The sequence below is a fragment of the Cryptomeria japonica genome, unplaced genomic scaffold (assembly GCF_030272615.1).
Source record: "Cryptomeria japonica unplaced genomic scaffold, Sugi_1.0 HiC_scaffold_76, whole genome shotgun sequence".
Taxonomy (NCBI): Eukaryota; Viridiplantae; Streptophyta; class Pinopsida; order Cupressales; family Cupressaceae; genus Cryptomeria; species Cryptomeria japonica.
In genome coordinates this window covers 30,001-47,500 of record NW_026728898.1, presented here as the reverse complement: position 1 = coordinate 47,500, position 17,500 = coordinate 30,001, and the positions used below count along the sequence as shown (strand labels likewise).

General features: G+C 59.7%; 1 non-coding gene across 1 annotated transcript; it reads right to left on the bottom strand.

The window, feature by feature from the left end:
• Positions 1-4,280: 4,280 nt before the first annotated feature.
• LOC131864109 (5S ribosomal RNA) lies at positions 4,281-4,399 on the bottom strand. Its single transcript, XR_009363000.1, has one exon. It is a non-coding gene; the product is annotated as a 5S ribosomal RNA (ribosomal RNA).
• Between the last annotated feature and the right edge of the window lie 13,101 nt (positions 4,400-17,500).

Genomic DNA, 17,500 nt, shown 5'->3' with positions numbered 1-17,500 from the left:
CGGCGTGCACGAAGTCCGAGCCCGGTTTGCCCCGGGTGCGCACCTCGCGTGCACCTTCGCCGGGGTGAGCACCTTGGTGTGCAGACCTTGGTTGGGTTGCGCGCCCTGGTGCGCACCAAGGAGCGCTCTGAAGTGTGCTCCAAGGTGCGGCGTGCACGAAGTCGGAGCCCGGTTTGCCCCGGGTGTGCACCTCGGGTGCGCACCTCGCGTGCACCTTCGCTGCGGTGGGCACCTTGGCTGGGTTGCGCGCCTTGGTGGGCACCATGCAGTGCACGAAGTCGGAGCCCGGATTGCCCCGGGCGCGCACCTCCGCCAGGGTGGGCACCTTGGTGCGCACAACTTGCCTGGGCTGCGCACCAGGAAGGGCTCAAGATGGCACCCGCGTTCCGTTTTTTTCACTATCTTTCAGAACGGAAATTTTAAAATCTCGTTTTTTTTTGCCTTTTCTGGAAATTAGTGAAGGCAGCGCATCAAAGGTGCGCAACGCTGGTGCGAACCTGGGAGTGCTCCGATGTGTGCTCCAAGGTGCGGCGTGCACGAAGTCGGACCCCGGTTTGCCCCGGGTGCGCACCTCGCGTGCACCTTGGTGCGCACACCTTGGCTGGGTTGCGCGCCCTGGTGGGCACCATGGTGCGCACCAAGGAGCGCTCCGAAGTGTGCTCCAAGGTGCGGCGTGCACGAAGTCGGAGCCCGGTTTGCCTCGGGTGCGCACCTCGCGTGCACCTTCGCCGCGGTGGGCACCATGGCGTGCACGAAGTCGGAGCCCGGTTTGCCCCGGGTGCGCACCTCGCGTGCACCTTCGCCGGGGTGGGCACCTTGGTGTGCAGACCTTGGCTGGGTTGCGCGCCCTGGTGGGCACCATGGTGCGCACCAAGGAGCGCTCCGAAGTGTGCTCCAAGGTGCGGCCTGCACGAAGTCGGAGCCCGGTTTGCCCCGCGTGTGCACCTCGGGTGGGCACCTTGGTGCGCATGCCTTGCCTGGGCTGCGCACCAGGGCGGGCTCAAGATGGCACCCGCGTTCCTTTTTTTTCACTATCTTTCAAAACGGAAATTTTAAAATCTCATTTTTGTTTGCCTTTTTCTGGAAATTAGTGAAGGCAGCGCATCAAAGGTGCGCACCTCGCTGCCCACCACGGTGCGCAACGCCGGTGGGCACCCGGGAGTGCTTCGAAGTGTGCTCCAAGGTGCTGCGTGCACGTTGTCGGAGCCCGGTTTGCCCCGGGTGCGCACCTCGCGTGCACCTTCGTCGGGGTGGGCACCTTGGCTGGGTTTGCCCCGGCTGCGCTCCGAAGCGGGGTTATTGGAGCGCCGCCTCTTTTTTTGTCGGAGCGTTTGGTGGGGTTTCTCGCATTGGCTCTTCCGAGGCCCGGTTGCCACCCTGGCGCGCACGAAGTCGGAAGTAGGGTTAATTGCCCGGGTGCGCACCTTTGCCAGGGTGGGCACCTTACCTGGGCTGCGCACCAGGGCGGGCTCAAGATGGCACGCGCGTTCCGTTTTTTTCACTATCTTTCAAAACGGAAATTTTAAAATCTCCTTTTTTTTTTGCCTTTTCTGGAAATTAGTGAAGGCAGCGCATCAAAGGTGCGCACCTCGCTGCCCACCTTGGTGTGCTCTGAGGTGCGCACCCGGGAGCGCTACGAAGTGTGCTCCAAGGTGCGGCGTGCACGTTGTCGGAGCCCGGTTTGCCCCGGGTGCGCACCTCGCCTGCACCTTGGCCGGGGTGGGCACCTTGGCTGGGTTTGCCCAGGGTGCGCTCCGAAGCGGGGTTACTGGAGCGCCCCCTCTTTTTTTGTCAGAGCGTTTGGTGGGGTTTCTCGCATTGGCTCTTCCCAGGCCCGGTTGTTGGGTGCGCTCCCACCCTGGCGCGCGCGAAGTTGGAAGTTGGGTTAATTGCCCGGGCGCGCACCTTCGCCAGGGTGGGCACCTTGGTGCGCACACCTTGGCTGGGCTGCGCACCAGGGCGGGCTCAAGATGGCACCAGCATTCCCTTTTTCTCACTATCTTTCAAAACGGAAATTTTAAAATCTCGTTTTTTTTTTGCCTTTTATGGAAATTAGTGAAGGCATCGCATCAAAGGTGCGCACCTCGCTGCCCACCTTGGTGTGCTCCGAGGTGCCCACCACGGTGCGCAACGCCGGTGCGAACCCGGGAGCGCCCCGATGTGTGCTCCAAGGTGCGGCGTGCACGAAGTCGGACCCCGGTTTGCCCCGGGTGCGCACCTCGCGTGCACCTTGGTGCGCACACCTTGGCTGGGTTGCGCGGCCTGGTGGGCACCATGGTGCGCACCAAGGAGCGCTCCGAAGTGTGCTCCAAGGTGCGGCGTGCACGAAGTCGGAGCCCGGTTTGCCCCGGGTACGCACCTCGCGTGCACCTTCGCCGGGGTGGGCACCTCGGCTGGGTTGCGCGCCCTGGTGCGCACCAAGGAGCGCTCCGAAGTGTGCTCCAAGGTGCGGCGTGCACGAAGTCGGAGCCCGGTTTGCCCCGGGTGCGCACCTTCGCCGCGGTGCGCACCATGGCGTGCACGAAGTCGGAGCCCGGTTTGCCCCGGGTGCGCACCTCGCGTGCACCTTCGGCGGGGTTGCGCGCCCTGGTGGGCACCATGGTGCGCACCAAGGAGCGCTCCGAAGTGTGCTCCAAGGTGCGGCGTGCACGAAGTCGGAGCCCGGTTTGCCCCGGGTGCGCACCTCGCGTGCACCTTCGGCGGGGTTGCGCGCCCTGGTGGGCACCATGGTGCGCACCAAGGAGCGCTCCGAAGTGTGCTCCAAGGTGCGGCGTGCACGAAGTCGGAGCCCGGTTTGCCCCGGGTGCGCACCTCGCGTGCACCTTCGCCGCGGTGGGCACCATGGCGTGCACGAAGTCGGAGCCCGGTTTGCCCCGGGTGCGCACCTCGCGTGCACCTTCGCCGGGGTGGGCACCTCGGCTGGGTTGCGCGCCCTGGTGCGCACCAAGGAGCGCTCCGAAGTGTGCTCCAAGGTGCGGCGTGCACGAAGTCGGAGCCCGGTTTGCCCCGGGTGCGCACCTCGCGTGCACCTTCGCCAGGGTGGGCACCTCGGTGCGCACACCTTCTCAATGTTTTCTTGCCTTTTCTGGAAATTGGTGAAGGCAGCGCATCAAAGGTGCGCACCTCGGTGTGCTCCGAGGTGCGAACCCGAGAGCGCTCCGAGGTGCCCACGAAGTCGAAAGTCGGGTTAATTGCATTGTTTTCCCCGGGTGCGCTCCGAGGTGCGCAACATCGGCGCGCACCAAGGAGGGCTCCGAAGTGTGCTCCAAGGTGCGCACGATGGCGTGCACCTCTGGTGCGCACGATTCGGAGCTCGGTTTGACCGGGGTGCGCACACCTTGGCTGGGTTGCGCACCTTTTGTGCGCTCCAAGGTGCGCACGAAGTCGGAGCTCGGTTTGCCCCGGGTGCGCACCTTCGCCAGGGTGCGCACCTTGATGCGCACGCCTTGGCTGGGCTGCGCACCTTGGTGGGCGCCATGGTGCGCACCTTTCGTGCGCTCCAAGGTGCGCACGAAGTCGGAGCTCGGTTTGCCCCGGGTGCGCACCTTGGTGGGCGCCATGGTGCACTCCGAGGTGCCCAAGATTGGTGCGCACCAAGGAGCGCTCCGAAGTGCGCTCCAAGGTGCGCGCGAAGTCGAAAGTTGGGTTAATTGTCCGGTTTGCCTCGGGTGCGCACCTTGCGTGCACCTTCGCCAGGGTGGGCGCCTTGGTGCGCACACCTTGGCTGGGCTGCGCACACCTTGGCACCCGCGTTTCCTTCATTTTAAATTTTTTTTTTTTACAATCTCTCAAGTGGGAAATTCTATAATCTCAACTTTTTTTGCCTTTTCAGGAAACTTTTGAATGGAGCGCATCATTGGTGCGCTCCGAAGTGTGCTCCAAAGCTCTCTCCAGCTGCGTGCACCTGCCCCGGCCGCGCACCCGGCCCCGCCCAGCTTCGCTCACCTGTCCCGGGCGTCTGGTGCGGAACCTTAGAGTAAGAAACATCACCGTGCACCTTGGCCAACGTGCGCGACTCGACCGAGCGCGCACTGGCCGAGGTGCACACCGATTTCACCTGGGTGCGCGCGCAGCACCTCGGGCGCACCGGGGTGCGCGCACAACGCCCGGGTTGCACCGTGGCCTGTGTGCTCGGGGCGCCTCGGGTGCGCGCTCGGTGTCGCCCCCGCGCGCGCGGTAGTGCGGGCAGCGCACCCCGGCCCGGCCCGGCCCCGACGAGAACGCAAACGGGCAAAAGGTTTATTCAAATAGCATTGCGACGCCCGGCGAAAAACTAAAAAAGGGTGCAACACCGGGACTTCCCGGGAGGTCACCCATCCCAGTACTACTCCGGCCCAAGCGCGCTTAACTGCGGAGTTCTGATGGGATCCGGTGCACTAACGCTGGTATGATCGCACCCGTTATGAGCTTGTCGCAGTGTGTACTTAGCAAACCGCGACCCACGTGCGAATCCACCCCGGCCACCCACCCCCGTCGAGGTGCACACCCTCCCTCGCGAAGTGCGCCCCGTTCGCCAAGTGTGAGCCCTGCCCGGGTGCGCGCACCTTGCTAGGGCGTCGGGTGTGCACCCGGCCCGGCCTACGTGCGTGCACCTGGAGGGGGCGTCGTGTGCGTGCAGTGTCCCGTCTGCAACGCGGTGCCCACACACCACCTCGGGCGCAACGACCTGCGCTCACATGTGGGCCGAGTGCACCTTGGTGCATGTTCGGGGCGCCTCGGGTGCACGCTCGATCTTGCCCCGGTGCACCAAGGCGCTCGGTTTGCCCCGGGTGCGCACTTGGTGCAAGGTGGGCACCCAAAATAGGGATCAAGCACCAAAACACAAGTTTCGGGATGCAAAATGGGACCCAAGGACCACAAATGCGTTCCAAGACCCATGATGGGTCCACGAGAACAAAAATGTGTTCCGAGACTTAATAAACAAATATTGGGTTTTAGGAGAAGAAACATGCTCTGATGCCCAAAACGAGAATCGACCCCGAAAAGGCCACAGGCCAAAAGTGGGATGCGAGACAAAAAAAAATGGGACCCGAGGACCAAAATTGGGTTCCCAGGTCGAAGACAGGGCAACCGGACAAGAAACGACCTCTAAGGCTCGAAATGAGTCCCGACGACTAAAACTTGACAAGAAGCACCCATCAGGCACCCAACTCGACACCCATGGGATGCCGACCCACCCGGGCTTCCACCTAGCACACCTTGGCACCCACCCACCCTCGCACCCAACCTCGCACCCAACTTAGCACCTTTGAACCCACATTGGCACTCACCCTGACCCTGGCACCTTGGAACCCACATTGGCACTCACCTTGACCCTGGCACCCACCTTTGCACTCACCTTGGGACCCACCCTGGCTCCCACCTCGGCACCCACCCAGACACCCACCTTGGTTCCTTGGCACCCACCTTGGATCCTTGGCACCCACCCCGACACCCACCTTGGCACGCAACTTGGCTACTTGCCACCCACCTTGGCTCCTTGACGCCCACCCCGACAACCACCCCGTGACCTACCCTGGCTAGGGTTGGTGCACACCCACCCTGGTGCCCACCTTGGCACCCACCCTATGACCCACCTTGGCACGCACCTTAGTACCCACCCCGTTACCCACCCTAGGACCCACCCCGTGACCCACCTTGGCCAGGGTGGGTGCACCCACCCTGGTGCCCACCTTGGCACCCACCCATCCTAGCACCCAGCCTGTGACCGGGCTTGGAACCCAACCTTGCACCCGCACCCGTCTTGGCCAGTGTGGGTGCGCACCCATCCTGGCACCCACGTTGTGACACACCCTTTAACCCACGCACCCTAGCACCCACGTTGGCACCCACCTTGGAACCCAACCTAGCAACTTGGCACCCACCCCGTGACCCACCTTGGCATCCACCATAGCAGTCGCCGACTTGGCACCCACCTCGGCACCCACCTTGACACTTGTGGACCCACCTTGCCACTCACCCTAGCATCGACCCATCCTAGCACCCACCCTGGCACCTTTGCACCCTAGCACTCACCCATCCTAGCACCTAACCTGTGACCCACCTTGACACTCACCCTCGCACCCACCTTGGAACCCAACCTAGCACCCACCCACCCTGACACCAACCCTAGCACCTACCCACCCTTGCACCCACCCTGTGACCCATCTTGGCACCCACCCATCCTACCACTCAACCTATCACCCACCTTCTCACCCACCTTGGCATCCACCTTAGCACCCACCCACACTGGCACCTTGGCACCCACCTCGGGCAAGGTGGGTGCACACCCACCCTGGCACCCAATTTAGAACCCACCGAGCATGTTACCCACCTTGGCACCCACATTGCAGCCCACCCTAGTACCCACCCTATGACCCACATTGGCATCCACACCCTAGCACCCAGGCACCTCGACACCCGCCTTGACACCCACCCTAGCACTGAACCTGTGACCCACCTTGGAACTCACCCTAGAACCCACCCACCCTGTGAACCACCTTGGCATCCACCTTAGCACCCACCCACCTTGGCACCCACTCTAGCACTCACCCATCCTAACACCCAACTTGTTACCCACCTTGGCACCCGCCCTCGCGTCCACCTTGAAACCCACCCTAGCACCCACCCACGCAGGAGCCCACCTTGGCACCCAACCTAACACCCACGCATCCTGGCACCCAACTTGTGACCCACCTTGGAACCCACCCTAGTACCCACCTTTGAACCCACTATATCACCAACCCACCTTGGCACCCACCCTATGACCCTCTTTGGAATCCACCCTAGCACGCACCCACCCTGGCACCCACCATGGAGCGCACCCTAGCACCCACCCACCTCGGCACGCACCTCAACACCCACCTTGGTGTGCGCACTGCGCCAACCTCTCAAAGACCCTATGTGGTGCGCTCCAAAGTGTACACCTTTGGTGCGCTCCAAGGTGCGCACCTTTGGTGCACACCGAGGTGCACACCAAAGTGTGCACCGAGGTGAGCACCAAAGTGCACTCCAGGGTGCACACCAAGGCGTGCACCTTTGGTGCGGTCAATGCAAACGAATTCGGAAGTTGGGGTCGATGTCCTAATCGCTGCTGCAGACTACACGTATGAGAATCGGACAAATAGCTTTATATAGGGGAGGTGTTGCGTTTGATGGGTCGACTCCCCTGGTTGTGTGCACTGCACCAACTTCAAAGACCCTGTCTTGTTTAAGAAGTCAAAAGTTGGGGTGGATGTCCTAATCATTGCTGCAGTCTACGCATGTATGAGAATCAGACAAATAGCTTATATAGGGGAGGTGTTGCATTCGGTGGGTTGACTCCCCTGGTTGTGCGCACTGCGCCAACCTCAAAGACCCCGCATAGCAGAAGAAGTCGGAAGTCGGATTTTGGTGAGCACCAAGGCGTGCACCTTTGGTGCGGTCAACGCAGACGAATTCAGAAGTTGGGGTGGATGTCCTAATCGTTGTTGCAGGCTACACATGTATGAGAATCAGACAAATAGCTTATATAGGGGAGGTGTTGGGTTTGATGGGTCAACTCCCTTGGTTGTGCGCATTACGCCAACCTCAAAGACCTTGTTTTCGTTAAGAAGTCAAAAGTTGGGGTCAATGTCCTAATGGCTCCTGCAGGCTACACATGTATGAGAATCGGACAAATAGCTTATATAGGGGAGGTGTTGGGTTTGATGGGTCGACTCCCCTGGTTGTGCGCATTACGTCAACCTCAAAGACCTTGTTTTCGTTAAGAAGTCAAAAGTTGGGGTCGATGTCCTAATTGCTCCTGTAGACTACACATGTATGAGAATCAGACAAATAGCTTATATAGGGGAGGTGTTGGGTTTGATGGGTTGACTCCCCTAGTTGTTCGCATTACACCAACCTCAAAGACCTTGTTTTCGTTTAGAAGCCGAAAGTTGGGGTCGATGTCCTAATTGCTCCTGCAGGCTACGCATGTATGAGAATCAGACAAATAGCTTATATAGGGGAGGTGTTGGGTTTGATGGGTCGACTCCCCTGGTTGTGCGCATTGCGCCAACCTCAAAGACCCTGCATTGCGGATGAAGTCGAAAGTCAGAGTTTGGTGTGCTACAAGGTGTGGTCGAAGGTGCTCACCTAGGTGTGCACCTTTGGAGCACAGGAAAAGTGCCCTCCAAAAGTGCGCACCTTTGGAGTGCACAAAAGTGCCCTCCAAAAGTGCGCACCTTTGGAGCGCAGAAAAGTGCCCTCCAAAAAGTGCCCTCCAAAAGTGCGCACCTTTGGAGCGCAGAAAAGTGCCCTCCAAAAAGTGCCCTCCAAAAGTGCGCACCTTTGGAGCGCAGAAAAGTGCCCTCCAAAAAGTGCCCTCCAAAAGTGCGCACCTTTGGAGCGCAGAAAAGTGCCCTCCAAAAAGTGCCCTCCAAAAGTGCGCACCTTTGGAGCGCAGAAAAGTGCCCTCCAAAAAGTGCCCTCCAAAAGTGCGCACCTTTGGAGCGCAGAAAAGTGCCCTCCAAAAAGTGCCCTCCAAAAGTGCGCACCTTTGGAGCGCAGAAAAGTGCCCTCCAAAAAGTGCCCTCCAAAAGTGCGCACCTTTGGAGCGCAGAAAAGTGCCCTCCAAAAAGTGCCCTCCAAAAGTGCGCACCTTTGGAGCGCAGAAAAGTGCCCTCCAAAAAGTGCCCTCCAAAAGTGCGCACCTTTGGAGCGCAGAAAAGTGCCCTCCAAAAAGTGCCCTCCAAAAGTGCGCACCTTTGGAGCGCAGAAAAGTGCCCTCCAAAAAGTGCCCTCCAAAAGTGCGCACCTTTGGAGCGCAGAAAAGTGCCCTCCAAAAGTGCGCACCTTTGGAGCGCACAAAAGTGCCCTCCAAAAGTGCGCACTTTTGGTGCGCACCAAGGCGCTGGTTCGGTCGTTGCAGGCGAGTTCGGAAGTTGGGGTCGATGTCCTGAGCGGAGGTGCAAACTACACAGGTGTCGGAATCGGACAAATAGCTTATATAGGGGAGGTGTATGCTTCGATGGGTCGACTCCCCAGGTTGAGCGCACCGCGCCAACCTCAAAGACCCTACGGTATGGATGAAGTCGGAAGTTGGGTCCGATGACCGATTCGATTAGTAGGTATGCTCATGAGGTCGGAATTTGGGTCCGATGACCTGCCATGTGCAGGAAGGCGAATGTTGACACTGTGCGTTGCAAGGTGCACACCAAGGCGCTGGTGCGGTCTTTTTAGTCGAGTTCGGAAGTTGGGGTCGATGTCCTGATCGGAGGTGCAAGCTACACAGGTGTGGGAATCGGACAAATAGCTTATATAGGGGAGGTGTATGCTTCGTTGGGTCGACTCCCCGGGTTGAGCGCACCGCGCCAACCTCAAAGACCCTACGGTATGGATGAAGTCGGAAGTTGGGTCCGATGACCGATTCGATATGTAGGCATACTCGCGAGGTCGGAATTTGGGTCCGATGACCTGCCACGTGCAGGAAGGCGAATGTTGGCACTGTGCGTTGCAAGGTGCGCACCAAGGCGCTGGTTCGGTCGTTGGAGGCGAGTTCGGAAGTTGGGGTCGATGTCTTGATCGGAGGTGCAAACTACACAGGTGTGGGAATCGGACAAATAGCTTATATAGGGGAGGTGTATGCTTCGTTGGGTCGACTCCCCGGGTTGAGCGCACCGCGCCAACCTCAAAGACCCTACGGTATGGATGAAGTCGGAAGTTGGGTCCGATGACCGATTCGATATGTAGGCATACTCGCGAGGTCGGAATTTGGGTCCGATGACCTGCCATGTGCAGGAAGGCGAATGTTGGGACTGTGCGTCGCAAGGTGCGCACCAAGGCGCTGGTGCCGTCGTTGCAGTCGAGTTCGGAAGTTGGGGTCGATGTCCTGGTCAGAGGTGCAAACTACACAGGTGTGGGAATCGGACAAATAGCTTATATAGGGGAGGTGTATGCTTCGATGGGTCGACTCCCTGGGTTGAGCGCACCGCGCCAACCTCAAAGACCCTACAGTATGGATGAAGTCGGAAGTTGGGTCCGATGACCGATTCGATACGTAGGCATATTGGCGAGGTCTGAATTTGTGTCCGATGACCTGCCATGCGCAGGAAGGCGGAATTTGGGTCCGATGACCGAGTTGATGGCGTGCCATGCGCAGAAAGGCGGAATTTGGGTCCGATGACCGAGTTGATGTTGATGGCCCGCCATGCACAGGAAGGCGGAATTTGGGTCCGATGACCGATTTGAAGGCGTGCCATACGCAAAAAGGCGGAGTTTGGGTCCGATGACCGAGTTGATATTGATGGCCCGCCATGCGCAGGAAGGCGGAATTTGGGTCCGATGACCTGACATACGCATGGAGTCCGACTCGGGGGCCGATGTTCGATTCGATGACTTGCATTGTGGGTAAAGTCGGAAGTTGTGGTCTTTGACCCGATTCGATGACCAGACTTCGGCTGCTTGAGAATCGGACAAATAACTTATATAGGGGAGGTAGTGTTCTCGAGCATCCTCCCCCCGTGCCCGTTTATGTCGATTGATGCTGGTGCTCGACTGGTTGGAGCGCTCGGATGCAAAAATCTTGCACCAGGATTTATCGATTGTGATGGACACGGCAAGTCTCCTGATTGCTATGCAGGAGCTCATCGTGAATCTCTATGCGGCCTTGGTATGGACTCGACCTGCGGAATGGTTCGGCAATGGTAGTCGCTCCAACACGTCCTTGCAATGGCCACAGAGGTGATTCGACTAGAGCTCCAGTCTAGCTTTTGGGTTGCTTGGCGGACTGGTATAGCCGCGATCGAGTTCCGGCCATGAACGTTTTAGATAGCTCTTGGGCTTTCTGGGACGGAAGTCGGAAGTTTGGGCTGTTGTCCGATTTGATGACCATTCTTCGGATGTGTGAGAATCGGACAAATAACTTATATAGGGGACTGTGTTGTCTCACGCAGCCCCCTCCGTGCCCCTCTATCTCGACCGATGTTGGTGCTTGAAAGGGTTGGGATCGCTCGGATTTATAAACGTGCACCACCATTTGTCGAGTGTGAGGGACGCGGCAGGTCTCCTAAATGCTATGCGGGCGCTCTCTGAGAATCTCTATCCGGCCTCGACACAGACTAGTCTTGCTGAATGGTTTGGCACTGGTAGTCGATCCAACACGTCGTTGTTGTGGCCGCCTAGGCGATTCGATTCGAGCCCCCGTCTAGCTTTTGGGTTGCTTGGCGGATTTTGCCCTATCCGCAAGTGAGCTCGGTCCCTAAACGTTCGAGAAACCCGATTGCTATGCGCCGACTCTCTTTCTTGCGAGCCTCCATCTAGCTTTTGGGTCTCTACGGAACGGAAGTCGGAATCTGGGACCGTTGTTTGATTCGACGAGGCAGACTACGGTTGTGCGAGAATCGGACAAATAACTTATATAGGGGAGGTGTTGACTGGAGCATTCTCCCCCGTGCCCCTCTAACTCGACCAATGCTGGCGCTCGAACGGTGGTAGCGCTCGGATTTTCATTGAGCGCCAGCATTGGTCGATTTAGAGGGGCATGCGAGATTCCCGAATGCTATGCGAGGGCTCTAACGGAAATGTCTATTGGTTTCGGTATGGATGCAATTGCGAGTGGTTCGGCAAAGGTAGTCGTTCCGATGCGTCCATGTCGTGGCCAAATCGATAATTCGATTTGAGCCCTCGTATAGCATTTGGGTCTCTCGATGTGATTCCGCATTCCAGTCCCTTTGGGCACTGCTTGAGCCGCATCCCAGGGGGTTCCCTTCCCAATAATCTGCCTCGCAACCCGATTGCTATGCGGTGAGGCTCCTCGGCCGCCTCGGAACTATCTGTGTATCAGACGCATCGCGGGATAAGGGGTTGGCAACGGTAGTCGCCCCAAGCGCGTCCGATGCTTGGACCATTCCGAGGCGGCCCTGAAGCCTCTTCCGTCTAGCCGTTGGGTCCTTCTCGCCGCATCCCTCGCCTCGCACCCCGATTGCTATGCGGTGAGGCTCCTCGGCCGCCTCGGAACTATCTGTGTATCGGACGCGTCGCGGGATAAGGGGTTGTCACTGGTAGTCGCCCCAAGCGCGTCCGATGCTTGGACCATTCCGAGGCGGCCCTGAAGCCTCTTCCGTCTAGCCGTTGGGTCCTTCTCGCCGCATCCCTCGCCTCGCACCCCGATTGCTATGCGGTGAGGCTCCTCGGCCGCCTCGGAACTATCTGTGTATCGGACGCGTCGCGGGATAAGGGGTTGTCATTGGTAGTCGCCCCAAGCGCGTCCGATGCTTGGACCATTCCGAGGCGGCCCTGAAGCCTCTTCCATCTAGCCGTTGGGTCCTTCTCGCCGCATCCCTCGCCTCGCACCCCGATTGCTATGCGGTGAGGCTCCTCGGCCGCCTCGGAACTATCTGTGTATCGGACGCGTCGCGGGATAAGGGGTTGTCACTGGTAGTCGCCCCAAGCGCGTCCGATGCTTGGACCATTCCGAGGCGGCCCTGAAGCCTCTTCCGTCTAGCCGTTGGGTCCTTCTCGCCGCATCCCTCGCCTCGCACCCCGATTGCTATGCGGTGAGGCTCCTCGGCCGCCTCGGAACTATCTGTGTATCGGACGCGTCGCGGGATAAGGGGTTGTCACTGGTAGTCGCCCCAAGCGCGTTCGATGCTTGGACCATTCCGAGGCGGCCCTGAAGCCTCTTCCGTCTAGCCGTTGGGTCCTTCTCGCCGCATCCCTCGCCTCGCACCCCGATTGCTATGCGGTGAGGCTCCTCGGCCGCCTTGGAACTATCTGTGTATCGGACGCGTCGCGGGATAAGGGGTTGTCACTGGTAGTCGCCCCAAGCGCGTCCGATGCTTGGACCATTCCGAGGCGGACCCGAAGCCTCTTCCGTCTAGCCGTTGGGTCCTTCTCGCCGCATCCTTCGCCTCGCACCCCGATTGCTATGCGGTGAGGCTCCTCGGCCGCCTCGGAACTATCTGTGTATCGGACGCGTCGCGGGATAAGGGGTTGTCACTGGTAGTCGCCCCAAGCGCGTCCGATGCTTGGACCATTCCGAGGCGGACCCGAAGCCTCTTCCGTCTAGCCGTTGGGTCCTTCTCGCCGCATCCCTCGCCTCGCACCCCGATTGCTATGCGGTGAGGCTCCTCGGCCGCCTTGGAACTATCTGTGTATCGGACGCGTCGCGGGATAAGGGGTTGTCACTGGTAGTCGCCCCAAGCGCGTCCGATGCTTGGACCATTCCGAGGCGGACCCGAAGCCTCTTCCGTCTAGCCGTTGGGTCCTTCTCGCCGCATCCCTCGCCTCGCACCCCGATTGCTATGCGGTGAGGCTCCTCGGCCGCCTTGGAACTATCTGTGTATCGGACGCGTCGCGGGATAAGGGGTTGTCACTGGTAGTCGCCCCAAGCGCGTCCGATGCTTGGACCATTCCGAGGCGGACCCGAAGCCTCTTCCGTCTAGCCGTTGGGTCCTTCTCGCCGCATCCCTCGCCTCGCACCCCGATTGCTATGCGGTGAGGCTCCTCGGCCGCCTTGGAACTATCTGTGTATCGGACGCGTCGCGGGATAAGGGGTTGTCACTGGTAGTCGCCCCAAGCGCGTCCGATGCTTGGACCATTCCGAGGCGGCCCCGAAGCCTCTTCCGTGTAGCCGTTGGGTCGTTCTCGCCGCATCCCTCGCCTCGCACCCCGATTGCTATGCGGTGAGGCTCCTCGGCCGCCTTGGAACTATCTGTGTATCGGACGCGTCGCGGGATAAGGGGTTGTCACTGGTAGTCGCCCCAAGCGCGTCCGATGCTTGGACCATTCCGAGGCGGCCCCGAAGCCTCTTCCGTGTAGCCGTTGGGTCCTTCTCGCCGCATCCCTCGCCTCGCACCCCGATTGCTATGCGGTGAGGCTCCTCGGCCGCCTTGGAACTATCTGTGTATCGGACGCGTCGCGGGATAAGGGGTTGTCACTGGTAGTCGCCCCAAGCGCGTCCGATGCTTGGACCATTCCGAGGCGGACCTGAAGCCTCTTCCCTCTAGCCGTTGGGGCTTTCTCGCCGCATCCCTCGCCTCGCACCCTGATTGCTATGCTGTGAGGCTCCTCGGCCGCCTTGGAACTATCTGTGTATCGGACGCATCGCGGGATAAGGGGTTGGCAGTGGTAGTCGCCCCAAGCGCATCCGATGCTTGGACCATTCCGAGGCGGCCCTGCAGCCTCTTCCGTCTAGCCGTTGGGGCCATCTCGCCGCATCCCCCACCTCGCACCACGATTGCTATGCGGTGAGGCTCCTTGGCCGCCTCGGAACTATCTGTGTATCGGACGCATCGCGGGATAAGGGGTTGTCACTGGTAGTCGCCCCAAGCGCGTCCGATGCTTGGACTATTCCGAGGCGGCCCTGCAGCCTCTTCCGTCTAGCCGTTGGGGCCATCTCGCTGCATCCCCCACCTCCTCGGCCGCCTCGGAACTATCTGTGTATCGGACGCATCGCGGGATAAGGGGTTGGCAGTGGTAGTCGCCCCAAGCGCGTCCGATGCTTGGACTATTCCGAGGCAGCCCTGCAGCCTCTTCCGTCTAGCCTTTGGGGCCATCTCGCCGCATCCCTCGCCTCGCACCCCGATTGCTATGCGGTGAGGCTCCTCGGCCGCCTGGGAACTATCTTCGTATCGGACGCATCGCGGGATAAGGGGTTGTCACTGGTAGTCGCCCCAAGCGCGTCCGATGCTTGGACTATTCCGAGGCGGCCCTGTGGCCTCTTCCGTCTAGCCGTTGGGGCCATCTCGCCGCATCCCCCACCTCGCACCCCGATTGCTATGCGGTGAGGCTCTTCGGCCGCCTTGGAACTATCTTCGTATCGGACGCATCGCGGGATAAGGGGTTGTCACTGGTAGTGGCCCCAAGCGCGTCCGATGCTTGGACTATTCCGAGGCGGCCCTGCAGCCTCTTCCGTCTAGCCGTTGGGGCCATCTCGCCGCATCCCCCACCTCGCACCCCGATTGCTATGCGGTGAGGCTCCTCGGCCGCCTTGGAACTATCTTCGTATCGGACGCATCGCGGGATAAGGGGTTGTCACTGGTAGTCGCCCCAAGCGCGTCCGATGCTTGGACTATTCCGACGCGGCCCTGTGGCCTCTTCCGTCTAGCCGTTGGGGCCATCTCGCCGCATCCCCCACCTCGCACCCCGATTGCTATGCGGTGAGGCTCCTCGGCCGCCTTGGAACCATCTTCGTATCGGACGCATCGCGGGATAGGGGGCTGTCACTGGTAGTCGCCCCAAGCGTGTCCGATGCTTGGACCATTCCTAGGCGGCCCTGAAGCCTCTTCCGTCTAGCCGTTGGGGCCTTCCCGCCCCATCCCTCGCCTCGCACCCCCGATTGCTATGCGGTGAGGCTCCTCGGCCGCCTTGGAACCATCTGTGTATCGGACGCATCGCGGGATAAGGGGTTGGCACTGGCAGTCGCCCCAAGCGCGTCCGATGCTTGGACCATTCCGAGGTGGCCCTGAAGCCTCTTCCGTCTAGCCGTTGGGGCCTTCCCGCCCCATCCCTCGCCTCGCACCCCGATTGATATGCGGTGAGGCTCCTCGGCCGCCTTGGAACTATCTGTGTATCGGACGCATCGCGGGATAAGGGGTTGGCACTGGTAGTCGTCCCAATCGCATCCGATGCTTGGACCATTCCGAGGCGGCCCTGCAGCCTCTTCCGTTTAGCCGTCGGGGCCTTCCCGCCGCATCCCTCGCCTCGCATCCCGATTCCTATGCGGTGAGTCTTCTCGGCCGCCGCGGAACTATACCTGTTATTGCTACTGCATCCTTCGGCTGGTAACCTCCTCTGCCGCCTTGGAACGTTCTCTTTGTCGGACGCGTCGCGGGATAAGGGGTTGGCACTGGTAGTCGCCCCAAGCGCGCCCGATGCATAGACCGCTCCGAGTCGACCTTGCTTTCAGCCTCTCACATGCATAGACCTCTCTGAGTCGACCCTGCAGCCTCTCACGTTTAGCCTTTGGAATCTCGCCTCACAACATGATTGCTATCCTTGATGCATCCCTTGCCTCGAGCCCTGATTGCTTTCTTGGCTGCATCCCTCCTCTCCTCACAGCCCGGTTGTCATCACTGCTTCATCCGTCGCTTCATGCATTCTGGCTGCTGGGCCCTTCCCACCGCACACCTCGATTGCTATCTCTTCTGCATCACACACCCCGATTGCTATCTCTGCTACATCCCTCGGCTCTCACTTCTGCATCCTTCGCCTCACACCTCGATTGCTATCAATGCTGCATCCGTAACCTCACACCCCGATTGCTATGCGGGGAGGCTCCTTGGCCGCCTTGGAAATTTCTGTGTGTCGGACGCACCGCGGGATAAGGGGTTGGCACTGGTAGTCGCCCCAAGTGCGCCCGATTCTTAGACCGCTTCGAGGTGACCTCGTAGCCTCTTTCGTCCAGGCTTCCTGCCTTCAACGCCCTTTTTACACCTCGATTGCTATGCGCGGGCTCGTTGGCGTCTATCACCTCTCTGCGAAGAGTGGCACGATGATTGTTGGGGTAAATCGTAGCAGTCCGATCTCTGGCCTTGGGCCATTGTGAGGGCTGATCGATTTCCTGTGCGCATCTCGTGTTCGCCCAGTAACAGACTCGACGACTTGTAATCGGTCTTGTTCCCGATTGTTCCTGGAGGTAGTCTTCGGAACTCTTGGATTTGACCTGTCACTCGAACTGTCCTCTTCCGAGGATGCTTGTGTGTGTGTGCTTGTGCCATTTCCTTGGCGGTATTAACGAGATATTAAAGAGCGGAGTGAGCGCCTCGCCCAGCTATGTTTGGGGCTCTCACTCCCTTACCCGGTGTGCGACCGCTTTGCACGTAGGTTGCGGAGCATCGCGACTCTTTCGATGTTTGGCGGTTGTCTTCCGGTGATGCGTTGGTCCCGAAGTGCACGTTACTAGCATTTCTGCCATTGTTCTCGATCTTTGGCACGTTCCTTCGTTGCAATTGGATATATATCTCCGTTTATACGCGCAGGCTTCTCCCGCCTATTCAGCGCTGTCCCACTCTCAGCACTCTCGTGGTCTCCTTGGCTTCTCTCTCCCGTGAGCGAGCTCTCTTCTCGAGTCTTTTCCATGTCCCATGGAGGTTGCCTTGCGAAATTCGGGCACACAAACGTGACCGGATAAGAGCGGAATTGCCTATGAGGAGAAGCTCACCTTAGGGAGCAGCAATGCCGAGTGTTTCGACAGAGGGTAGAGGGGGCGTTGTTTGGGCGGTTGCACAAAAGAGTGCTACGTTTGCACTGAAGGTTGCTTCTTCGTCTCCGACGAACTCTTCGAGGCAAAAAAGCTTGTTTACGGGGTCGAGGTGGGACTGTTCGTGCGAGTTGCGCCACCAAAAGTGCGTAGGGGGCATATACCTGGGAAATGGATGTCTCTGAGTGGCCTTACTCGGTCGCGTGCACGGTGCATTCTCTAACGGCAGGACTGTCGCGAGCATGTGCGGTTCGGATGTTTTCGGGTAAAGGGTTCCGTACGGGATGTTCTTCCCAGGCTCCTGTGAACCGAGACTCTGCATCGTCATGCTCCGGCTCCCGTGGGTGCTTCATGCCTCGT